Source organism: Oxyura jamaicensis, chromosome 3 (genome assembly GCF_011077185.1).
Source record: "Oxyura jamaicensis isolate SHBP4307 breed ruddy duck chromosome 3, BPBGC_Ojam_1.0, whole genome shotgun sequence".
In the NCBI taxonomy this organism is placed as follows: domain Eukaryota; kingdom Metazoa; phylum Chordata; class Aves; order Anseriformes; family Anatidae; genus Oxyura; species Oxyura jamaicensis.
Genome location: NC_048895.1, coordinates 48,389,715 through 48,400,597, shown reverse-complemented (window position 1 = coordinate 48,400,597; position 10,883 = coordinate 48,389,715).

Sequence of the window (10,883 nt, the reverse complement as noted above, 5' to 3'; positions counted from 1 at the left end):
CCTTCCTTCCTCCCTTCCTCCCTTCCTCCCTTCCTCCCTTCCTCCCTTCCTCCCTTCCTCCCTTCTTTCACAAGCTGGGAGCAATAAGACATCTTGCACCCACCTTTCAGCTCATTCATTTTAATCAGGAAAGCTAAATTTACTAGAGGGAACACAATTCCTGTAACACTTCTTCACTTAAAAAACAAACAAACAAACAAACAAACAAACAAACAAAAAAACTGCCCTCATCCATGAGATCCATGAGTACAGAGATGAAAGTGTGCATTTTTGTCCATGTGTACACATTAGCTGTTCTTTCAGAGTAAAAATCTAACTTTTATTCTGTCTTAGTTTTCCATTATTATTGCTTCCCCTCCCAAAGAGTCTCAAAGGTTAATAGAGCTTCTTCAAAATGATGACATTGTTCCCTCTTCCTAAATATCAGGAAAAAAACGATACAGTAATGATTTATTTGAAAAATCTTTCCACTCATCTACAGCTATGAATAATACTTAAACATACTGTAAGATCATCAATCTGGACATCTGAGGCCAAGTTCTTCTTTCTGCAGTATTTTTGGAGGCAGCTGGAGCTGATGGGGTTTAACAAAGACATTTATACAGAGTGAACACTGCCAGAGAAGAGTGTAGCAGCACTCCAGGTGCAAAAAGTCTCTCACCTGGGCACTCTCTCAGAAGATGAACCTGGATGGCTCTGGGGACAGACATGGTCATGAATCGGGATCTCTCACATCCTGAAGACTGGGAAAAAGTGGGTGTTCGTTGCCTTCCTCTCCAGTGTTTTGTTTTCTGCTGCTTGTTTCCTTTGCTTATCTTCTAAGTGCCTGAAATGAAACATTTAATCTGGAGTCAGAAAGAATGCTTCCTGAGTGGTTCTTCTTCACTGAAAGAGAAGTGAAACCTCCTTCTTTTTACTTTTTTTAATTCAATCCAAAGCCAACCATTTTTTTCCCCTCACCTAGCTGTTTAAATAAGAAGACTTGACATAGCCATATGAAGAACCACAAGAAGCACAGCCAGCCAGTGGCAGCTGGTGCCCACTTGACAAGAGTGGACTCGGTTTGTTCTGGTGCCCATACCTATGTCAGGTGCTGTTCCAAATGCTCCTTGTCTTGAACTAGATGGGATTCTCATCTTTACTTCAAGGACAAAAGTTTGCATGGTGTCAGCCATTTTAAGGGCACCTGGGATGAGACAATGAGGAGAAAACAGATCTGGAGGAACAACTTGCAAGACAGTCTCTTTCCAGATGTGCCACAGATCAGGACAGAACTGATCTGCTAAAATAAAGAGGATCTTGCTAGTAGTTGTTAAGTTTCTTACATCTCAATAGATGTCCTGCATCTAAAATTTATACATCTCAGAGCCTGGCATTTAACCTCATCAACAGACTCCTTTTCCTCATACAGTTGAAAGATAGCGATCGCTAACTAAAAGGATGTTTGCTGGATGCAGTGGTGAGGGAAGGGTCTACATCTCACAGAAACACATAGCACTGTTATTCAGTCGTATGTGTCCCAAGCTCCTCATGATCTCCTGTGCTGTATCCATCTGGGACCAGTTTTCATTAAATAAGCTGAATAAACAAGCTGTGCAAAAACCAACCAACAAAACAAAAGCCCCACAACCAACCAACAAACAAACAACTGACCAACCCAGCAATCAAATAACTAAATTAATAATCCTGGATGTTACAAGCTGAACAAGACAGTGCCATAGCACCCAAAGGAAATTAAAAGAAAAAAGGAAGGCCAATTTGGAATTTAAGCCACTGAAACTGGAATTCCCATTACCTCTTCTGGACTGCTTTCAAGCATATCTGGGCTGGGTGGAAGTATTTCTCAGCTGGTTAGATTACAGGTACGGGGACATTTAGAGATGCCAAGATGAATGATCTGTCTCTACTGTTCTGGTCTTCAAGGACTGGTTCGAGGCTGGTGGGCCTTGGCTATTGGCTGCTATAGGTTCCCCAAAACACGACTGAGCCTCAGAAAAAAACATGGTCATAAAATAGAAGTGCAGAATGTGGGGGTGAGGCCGCTGAGAGCAGCTTCTCCTGCCGGCCTGGACTGGCTGCCTGGCAGATTTTGGGTGCTGTTCAGGGCATCGGATGAGATCTACCAAGTTTTGCACTAAAGTTACTACAAAGACCTCCTGGGTAACTGTGTCATCTTTGCAATCAGCAGCATTACTGAGGAAAAGCTCCTACCTCTTGGTTTGTGGGTCTCTGGACAGAGGAAAAACCTGTCTATACTTATATTTGTATATTTGGAAAGAGGCTGGGGTAGTGGGTTCATTTCTTTCTTCTTGGCTTGTTCCAGACTGCTTGCTCAGGAAAACTGCTTTTCTAATGGCCAGCAACCCTTCAGACTGCCTATCTGATGGTTGTAAATGCTTTTTTCTTCCTTCTGAGCCTAGTCTTGTCCCCTTTGCAGGTCCCCCTAAACAAGCCTTTGCCACCATGCTCTGAGGATGTGAGTATTGGATACTAGCATGAGGAAATACCATTCCCTGAACTAACTAGCTTTATTCAGGCAGTGGTGCCTAGAGCTGTTTAACATTTAACATTAATGGCCATTGTTCTGCAGTTCAAGCCATAATGTCTCTTCCAGCTTTACCTCCCACCAACCTAGAAGACTGCTTTCAATTTCTGGAGGGAATTTCTAGGTGGTAATTCAATTAATACGCTGGCGGGTCAAATTTTGGTACGAGGTAAAACCTCATGTTAAATCCTGTAAAGCAATAAGAGTTTGCTGGTGGTGCTCTAAGATGTCCATCTGAAAAATAGTGTGGCACGAGGCTGCTAGGAATATCCCTTTTCAAGTGATGTGTCCCCCTGTGCACTCCCCACACAGCACCATCCTGCCTGGGGACCCAGCCATCAGCCTTGCCACGTGGTGGCTGGTGGGAAGCCACAGAAAATGACCAGCACCTGCCCACAGCCCTCAAGAGGAACATCACATACGTGTGACTGGCATGGGGTGTGCCACTGGAAACCTTTATCATAGACCAAAACTGTGGCCGTGTGCTTTTAGAGCATGTGCTTTTGGGGCAGATACCTTTTGTTATACAGGAATTATATACATATATAAAAATACATATAAACAGAACCATATACATGTGTATATAGACAACATCTCTCTATATGGCAAATCCATCAGTGAGCAGTCCTTATTCTTAAAGCACTTGCTGCCTCCCATGGGATGCTGTTTAAGGATGAGCATGCAAAGACTTTGTCTCGGATCACATTATCTATAAAGACGTTGAACGTTGTTTTTCCAGCCTGTAGGTTGAGGTGACTGGCTGGGTTTCCCTCCTTCAGTGGAAGAATACTGAACTATCCAGAGGTCCCACATGCAGTATAAATATGCCAATTCCATTAACTTCCTTAGTCATTACCATAGCTTCAGCCTGAAAACACATTTGTCTAGAGGTGAATTTTTCCCTAATGGAATAAACAGAAATATCTGTAAGAGGTGTCGTGCCTCTACCTCCTCCTGTGGAAGGGCTGCTTGGAGAGCCCAGCAAGGGCAGGAGTTTGATGTGTCCTCAAAGGAGCCCAAGTGACAAGCACAAGACCAGCCAAAAGCTGATAGCTGTTTTGGTTTACTTTCAGCGAGCACAAACCTGCCAGAGGTAAAAATGGAGAAACATTTTGGAAGCCATCACTTGGAGTTCATGTTTTCCCTTCGCCATGGTCTGGGCTCCTCTGTGTCACACTAATAGAGCTTTTGCCTCTTCCCACAAGCTGCCATGTGCTCAGTGGATATTAGATGACAGCCAACTCTTTGAATTCTACAACCGGCAGAGACTTCCAGCCGTGGTCCCGAATGCCCCGACTGCCGTGCAGTGACCTCAGTTTTTCTGATTAAGTTATCCATTCCCTGCAGCTAACCAACCAGCAGAATGCTTTCTGTCCTCTTGTGCTTTCTCTGCAAGCCAGGGAAGAGGTTGTTGTTGGTAACAGTGAAACATAACAAACTCACAATCTGTCTTAGGTAATTGGTGAAGGTACAGACCAGTTCATCAGCAATGGTTTTAACCTGTTCCATACTTATGTTCCCAATCTTCAGACACCACCCTCTTAAAAGGTGGGAACAAAACTCCGTCTAGAAAACATTTATCAATGTGGCATCTGCAGATGCTGGATGGAGACACAAAAACGCCCTGGTGGTCACTGCAGCACAAATCTTTAAGCAACTAAGGAGGTAGAGGAAACAAGTTGAAAAAACTTGCTGGGAACCAATGAACACCCTGTGAGATTTTACCAGAAAGGGCCTTACAAAGCACTAGTAGGCATGGCCATAAATACAGAGAAATATAGAGAACATGCTTTAGAGGCAGCAGATGTACAATAAAGGCACGTGTTGAATACAGTAAAATTGCAGGGTGGGCAGTGGTTGAAAAGCCTACACTTTGAAGAGCCACATGGGCACTTTTTTCTGAGGGGAGGCAGGTGGAACAGGCTCATAACAGGGCCTCAGAATTTCTGTGTCAGGATTTCTTGGTGTTCGTGCTGCTTTTGAATTCCCACTTCAGCCACTGAGGTTAGGTATAAGTCAAAAAATATGTCTCATCCCAACATTTTGGCACAAAGTTATAAAAAAGTTTGTTGTGCAACTGACATACATTTGTTTTCAAATCTTTTATTTACTTTTTTTTTTTCTTTTTTTCCTCAAACCAGGATTGAAGTGTAACCACTTTTAAAGATCTGTAATAAAATCTTTTCTTAATTCATAAGTCCAAGTGCCTGCCTGAACCTTTAGCCAGGCTTCTGACAACCCTATAAAAAAGTTGCTGGCCAAATGTTAATGATGAATCACATTCTGTTAATAGACAATGTTTTAGACAAAGCAGGACCTGTTCACTGCATTGCAATGAGAAAGCCCTAGAAGCTGCTTGTTGAAGTGTTCATATCCCCACACCACCATGTCTCTGGAGAGAATATCATCTGTTCAGAAGTGCCACGTTTTCAGCATTAGAGCTAAGAAACCACTTAGGCTTTTTTAAGGCTCTTATGTTTTTAAGTAACAGAAATAATTTTTTTTGGCAAGCATTCTCTCCAAAATGTGCAGATAGTTCCTATACAGTAAAAATGAACCATAAAATTGCACTGTACCAAGAGGAAAAGTAATAAAACAGATTTTGCTAAGAAGAGCCAAGCTAAACGTGTCTAGTACTCTTCGGGAACCTGCCCTGCTCCAGCTCCTGGTGTCCAAACCACAGGGCGGTGCTGGACTCAGCAAAACCCTAATGCTTACACGGACAGCCTGGTGATCCCAAGGGCTGCGTCCCTTCAGAAGCTCTTGGTAGCCAGCACCACTGCCTTTTCTGCGATGGGGACAGCCCCACTGCACAGCTATGTCTGCAGAACTCCACATCTACAGTCTAATATCCATTGTTTCTGAAATTGCTAATGTACATTCTCTGGCCAGTTTCTTCCCTTGTCTATTGTCTTTCTGCATCTTCATAACCCTTCAAACAAAAAATGTATCCTCAAGCTTAGCGTCTTCCCAACCCCTCCAGTGAGCCTGCACCTTCCCTCCTGGCTTCCTTCACAGAGCCCCCGTCTGCTCTCCTGGTGGCTGGATGATCTCAGACATCTGCCCTGGTCTCAGATGCTGCACTGAAATACTCCTTTGTGTATGTCCCAGCCCTTGTCGGGCCTCTGGCAAGCTTATGTCTTCCTGCTCTCTCTACAGGGTGGCGAATGTCAAAGCTGCCGAGATGCATCTGCTGCCACGAGCCAAGTCAAACTGCAAGTTTCTCTTCTCTTTCTCCTGCATCCAGAGCCAGGTTCTCTTGCAGACAGGCTTGAGTTTATCTTAAGGGATCAAAGCAGAGCTTATTGTAGAACTTAACACGGAAGGTGAAGAGTGTGAGGTCTGACCTCCCCTTTCCAGATGTTTCCACGGTTGTAAAGAGGATGGAGGGCCCAGGGCTTGCTGCACAGCTGCAGCTCTGCTGAGGCCTGACCCACCTGCTGCTGCACTTCGCCTTGCAGCTGTTGCCAAGTTAATCTGAACCATGTGGCTGCTGCCATCTCCTAACAGACACACATTTTCTGCATATTTTCTTGTCATTGCCAGTGCTTGGTTCCGGTGTCTTTGAGAAAACATCTGCCCTGAGGATTCCCCCTTCTATAACCTCTTTAAAATATGTCACCATCTGCTCCTTCTTAAAACCTCTTTCTTGATCCCATCACCACTGCCTGGCCCCCCAGTGACCTCTCCTTTCTTAGCAAGGAGCTCGAGGAGGGATGTTTGTTCCTTTGCTTCTCATAACACAGTATTGCGTATCATGTTTTGATCCAGTGGTTTATTCAGTCCATAGCAGAGAAACACCTCTGCTTTTGCAGAGAAATGCCTCTTCCCTGGGATGCTGAAGGGACTCTGCTTCTTGGCATTTGTACAGTGTCCAAAAGCAGACCTCCACCCCATCTCTCCCTGCACTAGCCCATCTCCATGCTTATGGTCTTTAAGTTCTTGCATCCTAACAAACCCTTTTCTCCTCTGCCCCAAAGCCTGCCTGCACCAAACACCCAGAAATAACCCCTCTTGGACCTTCACTGGTCGCTCCTCCCTTTTGTTACCTTTCTTTAACTCCTTTTCCATGGGGTATATGCCACACTATTTTGCTGATCCTCTTGAGTGACACCTCCCCATGTGCTGTCTCCATTTATTTTGCCTCTTTTCAGCATCATTTGGCTCAGTCAGTCCAAGCCAAAAGTACCTCTTTTCTGCAGGAGCAGGATCTACAAGAAGCTCCTCTTTCTCTACTGCATTTTCCAGTTAGACACCTAATGCACCTTTGTTCTCTAAAACCTTCGTGAGATTCTTGTATGGAGATTTCTTTCTCCTTCTGTGTGACACATTTACAGATAAAATTTGTATTTTGTCAGATCCACTTGACTGGACGGCAGAACTGAAACAGTTGTAAATGGAGGTCATCTGTGGTACATGGCATAGTGGTCATGTTTAAAGCCAGTGTGTGGATGATGTAGTATATGCCTCCAGAGTCACTTTGAAATGGATTTTACTTCTTTGCTTTCCTCCAGGCTAAGCAGCTTTCTCCCGATTGCCAAGCATGGCTTTGAACATACTGAGAATCTCTGACATGGATCAGTAGGACCTTGGTAGGCGCCCACTCTGGAGACTGTGCTCTCCTCTAGCTGTGCTTAGCATCAGTCTGGCCCAAAGAGATTGCTTATCCTCAAATGCCTTTCTAACAGCCTCCTTCCTAGTTATGGATGCACTGCTATGCAAGCACGTAGCATCTGGTTGTGCGGCTCTCACCTGTAGCAGATTTTGTGCTGCCTGAGCTTTTGGGGCAGGCAGCATCAGTTTGACTTTGCATAAAGCACAGAACTGCTTTGTGATTGCGCTGGGAGTTTGGCTAATTCAACAGACACAAGACCACATACGTGCACTGCATGACAATCTGCCTGGTACTACTGTTGGTTCTGACAGCTCACAGCAGCTCACAGCAGCAACGACAGTGTAACCGCAGCCTCCCCCCCACCAGAAGATATGTCTGTACCCACCTCTGCTGGGGGATCCTTGAGAGAAGCCAGCTTATGAGCGCTATCTTTCTAGCCTGACCTTAATACAAGTTTCAGCCTCTGGGATCTTCAGCTGATAGCTGAACAAAGCAGGCACAGTCTGTGCAAGTACTTTAACCATCAAAGGTAAGCACAGGAGATACTCAGTTTGTTTCTAGCACTTCACACTCTCAGGGAGCTTTGCAGGTGGTGACCCAGCATCCCTGAACTGCCATGTCCATCAGACCCCCTGCATATGCCACTATGTTAATATTCTGGCTGCAGGCTGCTATTGTATAGAAATACAACCTCTTTTCCAAAGGTCTGTGAGGAAGCTGGACCTGCCATGGCAGAGCATCTCTCCCAGGCCCTCCTCTAGCTCCCTGCAGCCAGCCCTTCCACCCGGATCCCCCCAGCCCCAGAGCCATGGCTGTCATCCCCCCCAGCCCCTGCCTTCGAGCAGCTTTTTGGCTTTGAATTAGAAACAGGGTGCCTTGCCTCCCTTCACCAGCCTCAGAAGGAGGCTGTGGGCTGGGCAGCGCTCAGACGGTGCAGAGGAGATGCTGTTTGAATGCAGCATCAGAGGGCATTACCTGTGGGGCTGTAGGGGCTGAAAATGGAATGTGTGTGATAAAACAAAGAAATTTGATTTTTTTTCCTTCATTTTTCCCCCTTCCCATTTGTCTTTAATTTATTAAAACCATTGTGAATCCTCCTGGAGATTCACCAGGAATAACTCCAGAGGGACTAATACTCATCATTTTTCTGGATCCAATTAAATATAGCACCACTGCCCTCATCACTAACATATGTTAAACAGAGCTAAATATATCATCTTATTGTAAATTGCATACAATTTGGCTTTTGTTTTTCTTCTGTGGGCACTGATATCTGTTTTCTGCTCTGAATTTGTCATTAGTAAAATAGAACTCACCCAGAGAGAGCTGTTAAGTGCTTGTATAAAATAATCCGTCAGAAAACGTTACCAAAGGATGTCAGCAGGTGGGTCCCATGGATATTACAGGGAGTTACAACCATTTCTAAAATGGGGAAAATTTTGCAATTGTTGCCACTGTTCACTGTACAATCTGGCTTCTAAAAATGCTGGCAAACAGAAATTTAGCGCTGCCAACTTTTGCAATTGTATCATGAGTTGCTGATAGTAAAGTTTTTAATGAAGTCCCCACTCCTGAAAGCATCTGGATTAGATGAAAATCTCAACTTTCATTTCATATAAAAGCCTTGTGATTCTAACCCACGTGGTTATAAAAGCCTGGCAAGGCACGGGTGCCATTTCATCCAGTTTTACTGCCTGTAATTTAGACATCTAGTTGAAGCAGGTCACCTGGCCCAGCAGTGGGGAGAATGACAAATCCAGGTGGCCATGTGGCCCGACCAGCACCCCAGCATTACCTCTCTGACCACCAGGTGATCCTGGGTGCTGGCCTAAACCACAGAAAGCATCAGCAGAAATCTGAGAGCTAGGAAGAAGTATGGAGCTATGAAGATGGTGATGCTGATCCCAGACAACAACTGCACACGGTGACTTGGGCGATTTCACTTAATGTTAGCACTGCATTAAGAGTGGGGCTGGAATAGGTGACCTGCAAAGGTCCCCTCCAACCTGGGTGTTGGACAACACCCTCACCAGCAGTGGATTCTCAGTGGATGGTTCTGTCTGCCCTACCCAGAGGGGACTTATGGCATGCTCCTGGAGTGATGATGGGAGTCAGGAGAGAGCCTCCCTTTTGAGAGGCATCAGTTGTGCCCCATGTGCTGGCACATGCTCCATTTTGGCCTTTAATGCTCTATTTTTGTTTGCACATTTTTATACCTGCTGTGAAATTAGTCATAATTCTTCAAAAGCTCCCTTCAAAAACTGGTGGTGGCTTTTTTATTTCCAAGATTCTTAAGTCCAACAACATCCTCCAGCTTGTCTCTCTTTCCTTCATCTCATTATGAGCATCTTCATTGTTTTTGCATCTCCTCTCCTCTCCTAAGCAGAGTCCAGTCATATCCTCAATTTATAACAGAATGATTTTTATTGCAAACAAAAGACTTAATGGGTCACAAGACCTGTCTCCCTGTATTTCAGCTTCCTTCCCTTCTGCTTCATGTTGTTCTTTCTCTTTTGGGGAGCTGGGGTGTAGGTTTTTGTCCTTTTTTTCCCCCACAGGGACTGCTACCTCACTGCTCCACTGCACAAGGCTAGAGGGAAAAGGCAGGCCAGCAAGAAGCAATGACTCACGGTGTCATATGCATTTAATTGTCCTTAATTTATCACTTGTGCATTTAATTGTCCTTAATTTATGAGCTGTAGGCAGACAGTGGCAGCAGCTAGCTGAAGTCTACTTACAAAAGAAGACAAAGTTTTTTGGCCTCCAGTGCCTGGACACTTCCCATTCTGAGTAACAGCATGACAGCACGGCCCAGCATCGCTGCTGGCGTGGCACCTGCCCCACAAGTGGTGAGTGATGGGTCCTGCCCTTCCTCGGGGTTTTTGCTGCCTGAAGGCAGCTGAGGACATGTACTGGAGCCCTGGTGAAATCAGAAAAGCTGATGACAGTGATTGCTTGCTCTGAAGGTGTGCACTCCCTCTCACGCTGTGCAACACCATCTCTGTGTCCATTCATCTTCCCTGAAGTGGTGAGAAACCTCAAAGGAAAAAGAACAAAGCAAAAAGAAAAAGGATCTTGGAAGAGAGGAGCTGCTGCTGTGAATAAAGGAGGCCAGATGGGAAAATCACCACACAGAAACATGCTGTGAATCACTACAACAGGAATTATGGCTCTTTGGGTATACTGGGACCTTAGGAGGCAGACATAGCTGCAGACACTGTGCATCAGAGGCCTGGCATATATTTTATCTACAATTACTAAATATTTCATCTCAGGTCATTTGGAACATCTGGTTATAAAAAATCTCTGCAAGAAGAATGAATAGTTCTGGGGGTCTCACTGCTGACGATGGTAAAAAGGCAGATAAAACCTTTAATTCTGCTCATGTCATGAGGAATCCAGCATTAGCATCTCTACACCCCAAATACGCTTGGCACAATATGCTGCAGGTGTAAAACTCTACTTGGGTTTGAGGGACAACTCTACACCTTTCTGAACCAGAAACACATCAAGAGCTAATAAATACAGAGGTGCTCCTGGCCCAGACAGAGTTGCCGGAGGATGGGGAAGCGTCCCTTCACATTTGCCCCCGTCTTGCACCATTCCCCAGCTTCCAGTATCAGCAAAGGCAGGGCACAGGTAGCTGGGCTGGGTGAACCTCTCTCCTGACCCACTCAGTGGCTTTTATATTCCTGTAAGTGCATTTTGTAGCAAGTTCAGCCA